The sequence below is a fragment of the Microcaecilia unicolor genome, chromosome 2, assembly GCF_901765095.1.
Source record: "Microcaecilia unicolor chromosome 2, aMicUni1.1, whole genome shotgun sequence".
Taxonomy (NCBI): Eukaryota; Metazoa; Chordata; class Amphibia; order Gymnophiona; family Siphonopidae; genus Microcaecilia; species Microcaecilia unicolor.
Genome location: NC_044032.1, coordinates 657,362,476 through 657,379,826, shown reverse-complemented (window position 1 = coordinate 657,379,826; position 17,351 = coordinate 657,362,476). Strand labels below are relative to the sequence as shown.

General features: G+C 45.0%; 1 protein-coding gene across 1 annotated transcript in view; it reads left to right on the top strand.

Annotated features, from left to right (window-relative positions):
- PDE5A (phosphodiesterase 5A) overlaps window positions 1-17,351 on the top strand; it is a 313,971-nt gene that overhangs the window by 53,451 nt on the left and 243,169 nt on the right. The window lies entirely within an intron of this gene.

The following is a 17,351-nucleotide window of genomic DNA, read 5'->3' as shown; positions in this document are numbered from 1 at the left end:
GTGAATCGTTTGTTTACTTTTTCCAAAAATACTAGGTCTAGGGGGCACGCAATGAAGCTACAAAGTAGTAAATTTAAAACGAATCGGAGAAAATATTTCTTCACTCAACATGTAATTAAACCAGAGAATGTGGTAAAAGGAATTAGCTTAGCAGGGTTTTAAAAAGGTTTACATAATTTCCTTAAAAAAAAAAAAAGTCCATAAGCCACTGCTTATTTCTAGGATAAGCAATATAAAATCTGTTTTAGTTTTCTGGGATATTGCCAGGTACTTGTGACCCGGATTGGCCACAGTTGGAAACAGGATACTGGGCTTGATAGACCTGTAATCTGTCCCAGTATGGTAATGCTTATGTTCTTATGTTCTAAATATAAGCCCCAGCAGTCCAGACCACACTGAGCCACTTCCAACATCTATTTAAATATTCTCTCAAAAGGGACTTTATGCCACATCAAACCTTTGCTAGTGTTAAAAAGTATTTTATTAGCGTACCTTTAAATGGGATTATTTATATCCAGAAAAAACCCTTTTAGTGAGTGGGTAATCTTCATTCATTAATGACATTTTAAGGTACGGTAGGTGTAATGCATTTGATATACCACCTTGCTGTGGTTTACATATTATATTCAGGCACCTTTTACACTATTAAACTAGCCGTTAAGCCCATAATAACGGGCTAGTTTTTTGTTTTCCTATTGCCTTCCCTCGTCCACCAACCCTGCTCTCTCCCCTGCCCTCCCCCCATGTCCAGCAACCCTCCTCTCCACCCTCCCATCCGCTCCATCCAGCCGTGTCCATCAACTGTTCTCTGCCCTACCCTCCATCCTCGGGCTCCCATCCACCGCGATTGTGACCTCCTGTGCCCTGCTGTCCCCGCCGCCGCCATTTCGCCGTCCCTGCCGCCACGATTTTCCATCCCCCCGGCGTCGACCCCCTCTTTCCGCCATCGTCGTGTCGTCAGTTCTCCATCGCTGCGTCTGTTTCCCTTAGTTCCGCCCCTCCTTCCCTCCCTCCTCCTCCGATTTCCACTCCCATGTCCAAGCCCTCCTCCCTATTGGGCTGTACTGCTGGTGGAGGCGGGGCTTGGACTTCTACACTGTCTCAGCATTCCGACTCTACTGCGCATTTGCAGGTGAGTCGGTCACTTGCCGTTTATGTAGGAAACAGAAAGGAAGCAGAAGATGTAAGACGTGAAAGCAGTTGTCATACTGCACAGAATACTGCTATAAGTTATTCCTGTCATTCCCCCCCCCCCCCCCCCCCCGAAACCACATAATGTATATATGGTAAAGGAAATCTGAAAAACCAAAAGCACAAAGCAGCCAAATGCGGTTTAACCGGCAGAATGACTACATCATCCTGGAACCCACTCCAAAGCAAAAGAGTTATAGTTCTAGAAACAGAAAAAATGACAGTAAACAAAGACCACATGGCCTTTCCAGTCTGTCCATCAAAACCAACTACTAATCTCTGCTAGCTCTATGCTTATCCCACGCTTTCTTAAATTCAGATACAGTCCTTGTCTCCATCACCTCAGCTGGGAGGCTGTTCCATGCATCCACTACACTTTCTGTAAGGAAATAAATGTCTCATGAAAATCTGTCCCCTTTCACTTTCATCCTATGCCCCCTCATTCCAGAGCTTCATTTCAGTCGAAAGAGGCTCATCTTCTGTATATATATACCATGGAAATATTTAAACATCTTTGTCATATCTCCCCTTTCCTTGTCATCAAGCAGATGAATCCATTACGAGTGGGTTGTGTCCATCCCAACCAGCAGGGGGAGATAGACAGCACTGAAAAACCATAGTGCCTCATGGCCAGCTAGCTCCAGCTGCCTCTTCAGTATTCTCTATCTCCCCAGCAGGGTGGTTGCAGCTTGTTCAAGCTCCTTCAGAAAATCTGCCTGGAGTGGCTCCTGTGCTTTTGCCAGTTGTAGCAGGGGTGTTGTGGCTGATGGTGCCCACTTTAAAGGCACATAGGTTTGCCCTTTCCCTGCCTTACCCGGCCCCCCCAATGTGGAAGTAGACAAATAGGCCAGCCCTGTCCCTGTCTTTGCACACACTGTGGATGCAGGCACATAGGTTCGCCCTTTCCCTGCCTTTCCCACGTTACTAATCCTCCGGAGTTGGAATTTGCGTCTTTCGCTGTTGCCTCAAACTTTCCTCACAGCATTAAAAAAAAAAAGTTGCGTCGCGCTTTGGAGCTGCGATCCCAGAAAAGAGGTTTTCTTCTGATTGTGCAGCGTGACTGGAGCTCGGAGACTCGGTCTGGTGAGGTAAGAGCATTTTGTTGCTCCTCCGGGGAGGGCCCGCGTTTGGGACGATTTTGGTGCGAATCCACCATTTTGAATTTCCGCCGCTTTCGGCGATGGCTGCTGAGAAAGTTAAGCGCTATTCCGTTTGTGGCAAGCGCAAATCTGCAGTGGGGCTCTGTAAGGCGTGCTTTTCAGATGGTAGAGCCGGCCCGAGCATGGCGAGCGATGTTCCTTCCTGCTCCGTGGAGCCGGCAGTAGACGCCATTTTGGAACAGCATGGCGCGACCCCCGCTAAGGCGGAGGGGTTTGTGCCTGGAGGGGCGCCTCGTGTGGAGGATGATAAAAGAGCTGTTTCCCCCGGACTGGGACCGGGAGGCCAGGGTGAACCATTTTCCCCTGAATTTGTTTTATTGCTGCATAATGCATACCTGTTAAAAAGAGCTCTTCTGCTCCCTTGTGGCCCTGCTTTCTGTATCCCCTCCAGTGGAGTCTGGCCTTGGATTACCGTCAGGCGCATTTTCCCCTGACAGATGGCCGCAAGACAAGCGCAGAAGGGTGGATTCCCTTTCAGAGAGTGGCGCACCCCCTTCCCCCACCCCCCCCCCCCCCCCCCCCCCCCCGGTCAGGATGTGAGGACTCTGAGGGGTCTGGCAGGCCTTCGTGGTCTGGAGAGCCAGAAGAAGGTGCAGGATTGCCGCCGGATCCAGATGATCCTTCCGCGGTGAGGTTTTTCCACCGCAATGAGCTGCCAGTGCTTATTACTGATGCCTTACAGGTCCTCTCTATAGAAGACCCTGGGAATACTGAGACCTTCTCCGGTAATCCGAGGATGGCAAGTACTCGCTGTTCCTTCTAAATGGAAGTGTGAACATAAGAACATACGAGTAGCCAAACTGGGTCAGACCAAAGGTCCATCTAGCCCAGTATCCTGTTTTCCAAACAGTGGCCAAGCCAGGTCACAAGTACCTGGCAGAAACCCAAATTGTGGCAACGTTCCATGAAGAATCTCAAACAGCAACAAGATTCCATGTAGAACCCCAAAGTGTGACAAGATTCCATGTAGAACCCCAAAGAATAGCAAGATTGTGGAATCCTAAAGAGTGACAAGATTCAATGTAGAGCCCCAAAGAATAGCAAGATTCCAGAATCCTAAAGCGTGACAAGATTCGATGTAGAACCCCAAAGAATAGCAAGATTCCAGAATCCTAAAGAGTAACAAGATTCCATGTAGAACCCCAAAGAATAGCAAGTTTCTGGAATCCTAAATAGAAGAGTGTGGTAGCCGTGTTAGTCCACTCTTAAGGTTATCAATAGAAATCAAACAAAATAAAACATGGAAAAGAAAATAAGATGATACCTTTTTTATTGGACATAACTTAATACATTTCTTGATTAGCTTTCGAAGGTTGCCCTTCTTCGTCAGATCGGACATAAGCAAATGTGCTAGCTGACAGTGTATATAAGTGAAAACATTCAAGCATTACTATGACAGTCTGACAGGGTGGGAGGATGGGGGTGGGTAGGAGGTATGCATGGGGACATCAAAGCATATCATTGATCTTCTAACAGGATGGGTGTGGATAGGTGAGGGAAGGGTGATCAACAGAGACATACAGCTTTATGGTTTACATATTTACATGGTTTACAATTTACATAGACATCACATGAACAATACAGCCAGTAGGGTCCCCACCCCGGTGGGACAGCACTTCACAGAACCAGGACACTGTACCAGTGATTTCACAGTGAGAATACTGAAAGGTAACTTTAAAACCATACAAGAACGTAAGACCTTTGAAGTCAGAATGATTGAATATTTTAGCACCCATCAGAAAGGACTTAACAAGGATCTGGGGTTCCTAGCCCATTATAAACCATAAAGCTGTATGTCTCTCTTGATCACCCCACCCCTCACCTATCCACACCCATCCTGTTAGAATATCAATGATATGCTTTGATGTCCCCATGCATGCCTCCGACCCACCCCCATCCTCCCACCCTGTCAGACTGTCATAGTAATGCTTGAATGTTTTCACTTATATACACTGTCAGCTAGCACATTTGCTTATTTCCGATCTGACGAAGAAGGGCAACCTTCGAAAGCTAATCAAGAAATGTATTAAGTTATGTCCAATAAAAAAGGTATCATCTTATTTTCTTTTCCATGTTTTATTTTGTTTGATTTCTATTGGAATCCTAAAGAATGACAAGATTCCACGTAGAACCCCAAAGAATAGCAAGATTCCGGAATCCTAAAGAGTGAGAAGATTTCATGCAGAACCCCAAAGAATAGCAACATTCTATACTACAAATCCCAGGGCAAGCAGTTGTTTCCCATGTCTTTCTCAATAGTTGCTTCCCATGTCTGCCTCCTAGTTTGTCAAGATTAGCACAGTAATAAACTCAGAGGGTTTTACTCATTAGCTTCATGATAAGACTCATTTCTTCTTTGATATTTGGAATATATTGATCATAAAATAATTGTTGATTAGAGTATCACCTTATACATGCTTCATTTGCACCTGTTTTTATCTTGCAAATATTTCATCCCCTTCATCTTTCCTCGCCTTCTCTGCTTCACATCTGTGCCCTTTCTTGTGCTTCACATTGTAATTAGGCTGACTGGAATGTATTTAATTTGTGAATTATGTTCTTCTATGCTTTTGATCCTTAGTTTTCAAATAATGTAAAAGAAACAGCTGTGGAGGCAGAGATCAGGCAATCCAAAATGGTTTTGAATTTTCACCAAAAGCCCTGTGAGATTACATTTATGGTAGAAGGTTGAGGGTACACTTATACTAATGGAGACAAAATACTTCTGAATTACTAAATGACTTATATATTAATTTAAAATTAATTGCAGTGCTCAGAATTTTCATACTTTTTTTTGCACGGTATAGGTGAAGTAATTCCATCATAGCACCATTATCCTTAATCACTGACTTAAATGATCATATTTATCATAGATGAAGAAAAGATGCCAAACTTTCAGATTTTATTATTAATTCAAATATATTGTTACTGTCTCGACGCAGTTTTAGGAATTTTCACAGCACTAAGATACTATTGATTGCATTTGTCATCAGATGTTAAAAAAGAATTCAGTAGAGGGGGTCAAGTGATGTTACTGCAAATTGATCTATCAGCGGCATTTGACACTGTTAATCATCATTTTTTTGTGCAACAGATTGGCTGAGTGTGGAATGATAGGTTATGTTCTACAGTGGTTTGAGGGTTTTCTAAAAAAAAATAGGTGATATAAAGTTATTAAAGATGGAATTTCATCTCTCTTTTGGACACCTCCATGTGGAGTTCCTCAAGAGTCCCCAGTATCTCTGCTTTTGTATAATATTTACATGAACTGTGTGAAGAAGGGGATAAGGGAACAGAGAGGGGGTACCGGTGGAAGAGAAGATAAGGCCCAGAGGAGGGTACAACCCAGATTCTTAGCTCAGGGAATTCCACATGTCAGGAGAAAGCATAGATCATTTTCCCCAGAGGGCTGGAGGCAGGGTAAAAACTACGATTCCCAGCAGCCCTTACAACAGAATCAAAGACTTCCTATCCCAGCAGCCCCCAGTGGAGCCCAAGGGAAAGGCAGGTAAAGGTGAAACCCAAGACACAGAGGGGAGGCCAGGAATGGAGGGGGAGCCTCTAAGCAGAGCTAATCAGGGGGAGGAGGATCAGCTGGGGAATGGGTGGGGCGAGGAACCCATGGAATGGAAGGGGGGGAAAAGGAGGAAGAAGTGAGGCAGGATGAGCCAATGGAGATTGCAGCTCTGGCAAGATCCACAAGTAAAAGGTTCAGACAGCAGGTAACCGCTTGGTGCAGGGTCTTGGTAAACAAGGGAAGGCAGTGGCTATCGTGGAGGACCAGGGAGCGACGGGGTCAAGTGGGAGGAAGCCAGGAGATAGAGCTGGCCAGAGGAGGGAGGGGACGCCTGGGAGCTCTCTGCCTCTGAACTGCTGATGGGATTTCTAAACTGCTTGTTTGAACTGCCTGTTTGGAAGTGCTTGTTTTCTTTGAACTGCTTGTTTTTCTTTGTGGATTACTTATTTTGAATTGCATCATTGGGATTGCTGAGATTCATGCCCTGTTGGTTTATGAACTGCATTTTTGAAGCTGTGGAGATTCAGGAACTGCTTTGCTTTTGGAACTGCATTATTAAAAACTACTTTTTCTAGTTATTGGGATTGCATTCTTGAAACCGCTGGGATAATTTCCCTAGCGGATATCTCAGGAGCTGTGCTGGAATAGTACTGCTGATGTACCTCAGGGCGGAGGGTACACCTGGAGGATTACAGGGAGTTGTACCTCAGTGGAATATCATATAGAAAACTTGGGCCAGAGGCCAGAGTTTTCCTGAGAGGAGCGATCCTTCACAACTGATTGGGATCAATTCCTTTAGATTTGGGTGAGAAAATCTACTCTTATGTGGATGATATTTTTCTGCTGCTTCTTGTTAACTATGGTGTCTTTTTATCAAATAACGGTAAAAGGGGCACTGTGGTGGCATCGGTGCGTGGGTTTACCATGCACTGAGGCTCCCTTTACCGTCACTGGTAAAAGGCTTTTTTTTTCCTTTAAAGAATGAAATGGCCATGTGGTAAGTTAAACACTTGCCGCATGGCCATTTCCTGGGGGAGCCCATACTGCCTCCTATTTAGGGGCCCTGGCGGTAGCCCGGTGGTAACCGGGCAGAGATTGGTGCCCAGTGCTAGAAAATTAAAAAGTGCTGTAATTGGTGTGCAGCGGGAGTCGAAGCTTCCACCAGGCTCCCTTGGGAGACCAACGATAGGCCGAATTGCCACTACCCCCTACCGCCCTGTTGTAAAAGGGCCCCTATATTTAACTAAAACCTTGACAAGGGCTATTGAAAAGTTTAACAATGGTCATTAGAATACCATCTTATACTTAATTCAGAGAAATCTACATTACTGTGGTGTAGTCTGAATCAGGTGTGTATTCTATCGTCAGTCAAATGTTGGGCAGCTCTTGTTTTAATAGATAAAATTTGGGGTACTATTACATTCCTCTTTAAGTATGGATCCTCAGATTAATGCTATTGCCAAAAGATTTTTTTATAGATTGAAACAATTACATTTAATTTGTTCTAATTTTTTTCAACCATCTTTTAGAATAATAGTTCAATCTACCGTTCTCTCTCAAATGGATTCCCCATGAAGAAAGACTAAGGAGGCTAGGGCTTTTCAGCTTGGAGAAGAGACGGCTGAGGGGAGACATGATAGAGGTGTATAAAATAATGAGTGGAGTGGAACAGGTGGATGTGAAGCGTCTGTTCACACTTTCCAAAAATACTAGGACTAGGGGGCATGCGATGAAACTACAGTGTAGTAAATTTAAAACAAATCGGTGAAAATCTTTCTTCACCCAACGCGTAATTAAACTCTGGAGTTCGTTGCCGGAGAACGTGGTGAAGGCGGTTAGCTTGGCAGAGTTTAAAAAGGGGTTAGACTGTTTCCTAAAGGACAAGTCCATAAACCGCTACTAAATGGACTTGGGAAAAATCCACAATTCCAGGAATAACATGTATAGAATGTTTGTACGTTTGGGAAGCTTGCCAGGTGCCCTTGGCCTGGATTGGCCGCTGTCGTGGACAGGATGCTGGGCTCGATGGACCCTTGGTCTTTTCCCAGTGTGGCATTACTTATGTACTTATGTACTTTGTATTCTGGACCTTATGGAAAAACTGGGCAGAAACTTTCAAACTCAAATTAAATAGAGACAAAACCAAATTCCTGTCTAGCCCACACAATTCCACAGATCACTGAAACTTCACAATCAGCCACCAAACATATAAAATTGAAACACAGTTAAAAAATACTGGGAATTATTCTTGACAAACACCTAACAATCAAATATCAGCAGTCAGGGCCGCCGATAGACTGAGCCGGGCCTGGGGCAGGGCCACCGCTGCCAGGCCTGAGGCAGAATCATCATCGTCATCGCTGCTGCCACCCCCTCCCTCCCGCCCGAAGTATCTTGGCTGGCCCTGCCAGCTGCAGGCAGCACGGCTCCTTCCTCTGCCCAGCATTGCCTGCCCCTGCGGCTGCATTCCTCAGGACACACATACTCAGTCTCAAAACTGAGCATGCGTGGCCTGAGGGCCCAGCAGCTGCTAGGCAGGTAATGCAAGGGGGGCCCGGCGCCGGAGTTTTCTCTCTTCCTGCTCCTGTTGGGACGCGATCACCCGGGTCCCGTCAGGAGCAGGAGAGAGAGAGCGAGACCCCTACACTGGGTCCAGGCTCAGGGAATTTTGACCCCCCCCCCCCTCGGCAGCTATGTCAGCAGTAACAATAAAATGCTTCAGAACACTATGAGGCATATTTTCAAAGCACTTAGCCTTCCAAAGTTCCATAGAAACCTATGGAACTTTGGAAGGCTAAGTGCTTTGAAAATATGCCTGTATGGCAACTGAGAAGGATCAGAGACTATTTTCCTATTCCATACAAGAGTACAATTGACGATACTGTCACAACTAAATTACTGCAATGCAGCATACGTTGGATGTGAGGAAAGTGCACTGAGATCACTGCAAACTGTCCAAAACACGGCAGCAAGGCTAATATTCAAGAAATCAAAATACAACCAAACTACCCCACTACTCGAAATACTACACCGGCTGCCATTCAAGGCAAGACTGATCTTCAAAGCGTGCGCCATCATCTATAAAATACTATTTGGTTTGTCTCCAGAATATATGCTAAATATGATAGAACTATCCCCAAGAAATGTAAGCCCAGGAACCTACCCAACTGCAGAAACATAACCTACAAATCGATCCACATGGCCGGATTTAACTACCAAAGATCACAAGAAGCATAACGAACAATCTTCAATTTCAAAAAGAACTGAAAACCTACCTCTTTAAAATATTTTACAATAATCTAGATACTGACACCCATTCCGTTTACTGACTGTAATCCATATTTTTAACTCCTAACCAAAAGGTAAACTGTAATTGTAAATCATCACAATTAGTACACACCAATCTGTAAAAACTGTCAACCTACAATGCAACTGTCAACTAGAATGTAATTTGTAAGCCACTTTGAACCAAAACTTGTTTTTGAATAACAGTGGGATACAAGAATTCATAAATAAATAAATGAAACTTAAGAGGAAACTTTGATTCAAAACACTGCTGCTAGGCTGATATTTAAGAAAGCAAGATTTGATCATGTCACCCCTTTGTGAGTCTTCATTGGCTTCCTGTTCCGGCCCGTATGTAATTTTAACTTTGCTGTTTGTTTTTGAAAACTTTGAATGGACCAAGGTGGCCACCAGCTGAAACAGACGTGAGTTTGGGCTCTTTTGACTTTCTTTGATTTTGATTATACCTAAGAGAAGAGGCCGGCTTGCTACCGCATCCTCTCAGCGGCAGAGCCCTGTGGCTCAATCCGGCTCTATCGAACCTTACCTGCAGCGAGTCCTAATTCAGCAGACGTCGGTGAGCAGACCGCTAGCTCAGCCAGGGGCGGATGGAGGCCCCAGGTGGAACTTTGGGCTAGAGGTTTCTCTCAGCCCGATGAAAGAGCCCCTCCTCTGCAGCCGTGTGGAAGCAACTCACTGACGGCGGTGTTCTTGGCCCTGCATGTGGAGGAAACGGCGGAGCCAATGCGACGAGAGGCAGAATGTGATCCGTGAGGAGCTGAGGGGAGTTTAGAAATACAAACGCCTCAAAAAAGCACTGGAACGGCAGTTACAGCAGTGGGATAAGCAGAAGCTACAAGAACTTTGAGAGAAAATTCCACTCAACTATTTGAGGTAATGAACACCCAATTTACTGCTTCATTTACCAAGCCCTCAGAAGTCACTTTAGACAGTTTATGGTGTTTAATAGCCAACTTGGGTAAAACATTATGTCCTCAGGTACAGAAAATTAGTCAAGATATGACTGTTTTAGAAGCAAAAATAAAAGAAACAGATGAAGGCTTAAAGTCTTTGACTTTGAATGTTCAGTCACAAGAAAAAATTATCCAGCGTATGCAATCGCTTCAAAGTAATATGGTTAAAGACTTAACTAACTTGAGGAGGAAAACGGAATTCCTTGAGAATTACTCAAGAAGTAATAATTTGCGTTTTTTTAATTTTCCACAACAGTTTGCTGTTTCCCCTCGAGAAATGTTAAACAACTACATTAAAGAAATACTGAAGGTTGCGGAAGAGAGGATTCCTCCCTTCTTGCAAGTAACCAACAAATGTCAGAAAAACAGTCATTAGATGCAGTGGCGTAGCAAGGGCGGGGCGGTGGGGGCGGTCCGCCCCGGGTGTCAACGGGTGGGGAGGTGCATCCGTCCACACCCCCTCCCGGCGCAGCGCCTCCCCCCCCGACACGGTCCCCACCTGTCTACGAGCTCCATCCATCTGCAGCGCTGCTGTAAAAATCGCTTCGTCGGCCCTTCCCTCACTCACTGTGTCCCGCCCTTGAGGAAATAGGAAGTTACGTCAGAGGGCGGGACACAGTGAGTGAGGGAAGGGCCGACGAAGCGATTTTTACAGCAGCGCTGCAGATGGATGGAGCTTGTAGACAGGTAGGGACCGTGTCGGGGTGGCGCTATGCCGGTGGGGGGGGGGGGGTGTCGTGTTGGTCTGCACCCGGGGGGGGGGGGGTGCAGCGGCGATCCGCCCCGGGTGGCAGCCGCCCCCGCTACGCCACTGATTAGATGTTTCTGCACTTCTTGAATCTTCTGATACAGAACAAGTCACAGCAGCCACCTTGTTGACTACAGTGGTGTTGGTGCCGGATAAAAATTGGATATTGCAGATGTTTTTTAAAAATAGAGAAAAGACTTTTAAAGGTCTAAAAATACAAATATTTCCGGATGTATCGAGAGATACCCAGAAAAGACGGCAACAGTTCCTCCAAATGAAAACTGAAGTGCTTCAGATAGGATCTATTATTTTTCCTAAGATACCCCTGTAAATGCGTGATCAAACACCAATCAGTTAAATATGTCTATTATGAACCATCTCAGCTTGCAGCTTTTATAACATCTAAAAGAAACTCTGGAGGTTGATTTATTCAACCGTTAGTAGCTCTTGTAATGAAAAAAAGGAATCAGCTCACGTTTGTTTATAAATATATTTAAAAGTTTCCTTGATCTCCGAACGTGAGAAGAATGGTCAAGGGTCTGGCAGTTAAAATTCAATAAACTTTAGAAACCGTTTTTACAGATCTAAATAGTTTTTTTTTATTTTTACGTGTGATGCTCTGTGTATACATCCATCCTGCTTATAATCGAACGAGAAAAACGCCCGAGTTCCGACCTAAATCGGGAGATGGACGTTTATCTCAGAAAAATGAATAAAGCGGTATAATCGAAAGCCAATTTTGGACGTTTTCAACTGCACTCCGTCGCGGATGCGGACAAAGTTGATGGGGGCGTGTCAGAGGTGTGGCAAAGGCGGAACTGGGGCGTGGTTATCTGCCGAACAGAGATGGGCGCATTTCACCGATAATAGGAAAAAAGTATGCGTTTTTAGCTAGAATTTAGGACACTTTTCCTGGACCCTGTTTTTTCACGAATAAGGCCCCAAAAAGTGCCCTAAATGACCAGATGACCACTGGAGGGAATCGGGGATGACCTCCCCTGACTCCCCCAGTGGTCACTAACCCCCTCCCACCACAAAAAATGAAGTTTCACAACTTTTTATTTTCACCCTCAAATGTCATACCCAGCTCCCTGACAGCAGTATGCAGGTCACTGGAGGAGTTGTTAGGGGGTGCAGTGGACTTCAGGCAGGTGGACCCAGGCCCATCCCCCCTACCTGTTACAATTGTGCTGCTTAATGCTTATTAGTCGTCCAACCCCCCCAAACCCACTGTACCCACATGTAGGTGCCCCCCTTCACCCCTTAGGGCTATAGTAATGGTGTAGACTTGTGGGCAGTGGGTTTTGAGGGGGATTTGGGGGGCTCAACACACAAGGGAAGGGTGCTATGCACCTGGGAGCTCTTTTACCTTTTTTTTTTGTTTTTGTAAAAGTGCCCCCTAGGGTGCCCGGTTGATGTCCTGGCATGTGAGGGGGACCAGTGCACTACGAATCCTGGCCCCTCCCACGAACAAATGCCTTGGATTTATTCGTTTTTGAGCTGGGCGCTTTCATTTTCCATTATCGCTGAAAAACAAAAACGCCCAGCTCACACATTGTTGAATAAAACATGGACGTCTATTTTTTTTCGAAAATACGGTTCGGTCCGCCCCTTCACGGACCCGTTCTTGAAGATAAACGCCCATGGAGATAGGCGTTTTCGTTCAATTATGCCCCTCCATGTGTACTTATGACTTGATCTACTTCTATCAACCACTAGATTTAATAGAAATATATGAGTGCTCAGTGAAAAATCATCGTGCTTTGGCTGGTGTACTGCACAATATATTTGTTCATATTACATCATTGCACTTCAGCCCTCCTTCACTCCTATTTTCATTTTTTAAAACAAATGCCTGTTATATAGAAATAATACTTAGCTTCGGGCTGGTAACGTTTGCTGTGCTAAGATCGTCTGTTGAAAACAATGCAGTAGACTGCCACAGTGTCTTGTGTTCGTGATTACTTAAAACCTCTGTTCCTTCAAATGCTTGGTAGGATCTTAGTCCATTATCTTATAATTCTCATAGTTCTCGTTCTCGACACAACGTGTGTTTCGCTGCAGTAGCTTTCTCAAGAGAACTTGAATCGATAGCTTCCAATCGCTTCCAAACCTAGTAATCTCACTCGTCCATGATCTAAAAGAGCAATAACTGCTTCTGTTGTTTATACTGTTCACATGATTTCACCCACACTGTTCAGATAGATGGAACTCCTTATCATATTTGAAGCCTCGTGTTATATTCATGTTAATTTATAATAATCTTTTTGGCTTACCTACAAGGTGGGACACCGACCACAATCAGGCTTCAACTGTTTGGAAAAACGCCGACGCATGCGCCCTGATTAAGTATCTCACTTTGATAACGTCACGCCCACATCACTCATGCAGCCATTCTATCTCATGGTTCAATCCGCTAGGGGCAACCATGTTCCATTGGAATATCATCCGTTGTTCACTATGTTTTAAGGTCCCGGCTATGTTCCCTCCATGATTATTTATTATCTGTTTATGGTGTGCTTTTGTTCGGTCCAATGTTCAACTAGAGGTTCCTCCTGCTTCTGTACCCTCAAATTACTGACATGTTCCGCAATACATTGTTTTATTTTTCTTGTAGTGTAACCAATGTACCATTTTTGACAAGGACTAATTATCCCATATATTATTTGAATCGATTCACAATTTGTGTGTTCATGGAGATAGAGAGGACATCCCGTTCTAGGATGGATTACCTGGTTAGTTTGCCATACAAACCTACAATAAACACATCTTGCACATGGTTTATGCCCCCCGTCACGATTTTCCCTAGTGTCCATGACAGTGCTGGTGTGCGATCTCAGTATTTCTCCTATATTTTTTGCTCTGGCATTGGCAAATAATGGATAGTCTGTAATTTGTAACAGAGATAGCATTGGCCAATGTTTTCCAAAGATGCTTTGTACTGACATGGTTCTGTTGGAATATGGTAGTACACATGTAAGCTTCTCCTATTTGCTGGTAGTAGGTTCTTTCTTAGGAGTTAGAAGCCACTCAGGGTGGGTGTTAGCCGCCCGCTTATGTACTGCTTTAATTATCTTAGATGGATACCCCCTTTTTTGAATCTCTGGTACATGATATTCGCTTCTCTATCAAAATTTTGTTTCGTACCACACAATTTCCTAATTCTTAGGAACTGACCCATCGGAATGCCCTTCTTAACAGCCTTACATCAGAACTGAGTATCTGGGTTTATGGTGGTGCCTGCATATCTTCTGGCTGCAGCCCAACTCCGATCCCCAGACCGCCCCGGCCCTAACCAGATAGCGCCATGACGCTGAGACTAGATTTTCAGTGACACTGTGTGGTTTAAGTGCTGCTAAAAATCATGCTGATGGATCACTCAGCATGGTTTAACATGGTTTCTAGTATATTGCTATACTAGAGAAATACTGGAATCATGACCCTGACAGGACTGGAGAGAATGAAGTGATTGTGATCATGAGGAAAAAGCTTGAAACAACAAAAAGGAGAAAAACCATAAGAACAACATTACTAACAGAAGAGTCAGAACTGAATAACTATTCTATACTACATGTGGAGAACAAAAAGATTGTCAAATACCAACAAACACAAGAGTGTTGGTCCATCCAGTCTGCCTAATTATAACCCTCATTATCAATTCATGATTAAATGGACAATGACTGTGGGGGGCAAAAATACTTGGCCCTGGTCTTTCTTTGCCATTTTTGAGATTCAGATCTTAGAAGTTTGCCCAGCGCTGTCCTTACGCACTAACTACTGGGGTTGCTGTTGAAGCCCTCTCCAGTACATCCTAATATATCTTGCCATATATGGGAAACAGACCATTACAGTCTCTTAGGTCACTCTTAGACTCTCCCTTACAAGTGGGAACTCTATCTATTTCCCCCCCCCCCCCCCGGAAGATCTTGGAAAGCTGGTTTCAACTAGATATGGTCACAGGTGCAGTTCCTTCTGGCTGCATGGCCCTCCTTGCCCACATTCAGGGTACATTCTTTTCCATGATCAGAGGCTCCCTGCTGCTCTTGTAACAGTTCCAGTTTCCCTCCAAAAGAAATCTTCTCCCAGCGTTAGCTCACTGGTCAGCAGGGCCGCCGAGAGGGGGGGGCAGGGGGGGACAAAATTCACCAGGCCTGGGCCTCCAAGGGAGGCCCGGCGCCGCAGTCCCACCCACCCTCCGTCATCGACCGTCTGCCACCAGGATGGGCCCCCTGCATTGAAATCACAGCGCCTCTCACCTCCATGTGAAAGCGCTGCAGGCAGCAGATCACCTCCCTTCGGGCCTCCTTCCTTCTCTGTGTCCCGCCCTCGTCTGACGTAACTTCCGCGAGGGCGGGACACAGGGAGGGAAGGAGGCCCGAAGGGAAGCGATCTGCTGCCTGCAGTATTTTCACAAGGAGATGAGAGGCACTGTGATTTCAGTGCAGGTAGCCCGGCCCGGTGGCGGGGTGGCGGCCTTGCCCCGTACCCGGCCCAGTCTCTTTGCGGCCCTGCTGGTCAGCAGATCCCTCCCTTCTTCTGGAAACTGCAGGGGTATAACAGATCACAGCAGGGTCGCAGAGAGGGGGGGGGGGGGGGGGCAAATTTCCCAGGACATGGCCTCCGAGGGGGACTCGCCCAGCGCTGGCTTGGCTCAGATGGTCTCTCCTGCTCCTGTGTGTTGCAGTGCCATTGTCTATCAGGTTGTCACGCTAACTCTGCCGGCCACTAGTTGTTCTTCCTGCCACGTTCTACCTCTTGTGTGAAGTACTTCCTGTTTAGACACAGCTGGAAAAAAGACCTATTTCTCAGACCGGAATAGGAAGAGACAAGCAAGTAAGCAGGCCTGGGAGGGGGTGGGGGGTGTGCGTGCAGGTGGGGTTTGCCCCAGCTTTGTCTCTCGGCGGCCCTGGATCACAGCAAGGAAGAATTAGAGCTCTCTACACAAGATATTTGGCTCGATGGACCATCAGTCTGATCCAATATGGCAAATTGTCACCTTCCCCTCTCTCCCTCTCCCTCCTGTTGTTCCGCTTTCCCTTCTCTGGTGCTAATTCCTGTATTTTGTATTAATGTTGCTTAATAGACTATTGTACGCCACATTGAGCCTGTCCATGGGTGGGAATAATGTGGGATATAAATGCCATAAATAAATAAATTTCTTATCTTTTCCATTCTTGACACCTTCATCTTGATTGTTTTAGCTAATGCACATGCTTTTTTTCTTGCCGTAAGACAAGCTGAAGGCAGTTAAGAGCTCATCACCCAGTAGTGCATAATGAATCTTCCTGGTAAGCCAGAGCACACTGGATATGACCTCAGTCTTTCAGATTTACTGCATGTGCTTCCTTCTGGATCCCTTTTAAATCAGGCCAGTGGCACCCAATATAACTGAGAGACAATAGCTGTATTTCTCCACCACATTTCTGTGGCCCCTGATTTATTTATTTATTTAGATTTTGGTCACACCTTTTTCAGTGGTAGCTCAAGGTGAGTTACATTCAGGTACTCTGGATATTTCTCTGTCCCAGGAGGGCTCACAATCTAAGTTTGTACCTGAGGCAATGGAGGGTTAAGTGACTTGCCCAAGATCACAAGGAGCAGCAGTGGGATTTCAACCAGCCACCTCTGGATTGCAAGACCGGTGCTCAAACTACTAGACCACTCTTGAAAACCCAATTCATGTTCAATGTTGGCCAGCATTTTGATTCACTGCTTCAGGGTTCTGTGGACAAATTTGCGAATATCGACATAAAAATTTCATCAGCAAAAAGAAAACTATGAAAAGCAAAATTAAGAAAACAAAGTGACCCGCCCATTCCACGCCGCCTTTCCAACTATACAACTTAGAATTTACACGCAGCACGTTATAGAATATGCCTAGACAGTTCTCGTAAATTCTAATTAATACTAATTAGTGCCAATAATTGCTTGTTAATTGGCAATTACCAATGCTGATTGGCTTGTTAACCAATTAGGTTATGCGCATTGTTATGGAATATACTTTGATTTCTGTACGGAAATCTTGGCGCGATATATAGAATCTGGGGGAAAACGTCTAAAAATGACTAGGAAATGGCCATTTTTGAAACAAAAAGACATTTTTCAGGTTCGAAAATGGCCATGTTCACCACTTGATTTTTAGATTTTTTTCAGCAAACCATCCAAAGTTGGATTGAGTCGTCATATCGAAAATGCCCCTTTTTATCAATGTAATCCGTGACCTAACTAACTTTCGGAGATCACTAAAGACCAACCTGTTCAAAAAGGCATACCACAACGATATAGCCTAACTACCAGACAACGTATCTGAAGCCCGAACTAGATAAAACCGAACTCTCTATACTTGATTCCCAAAGTCTACTCTACCACGAATGAACTTCAACATAACACCACTCTATTTCTAATTACGAATATGAACTCTTTATACTTGACTGTTTAATCTACTATGCCAATCATGATCTCTAATGTAATACCAC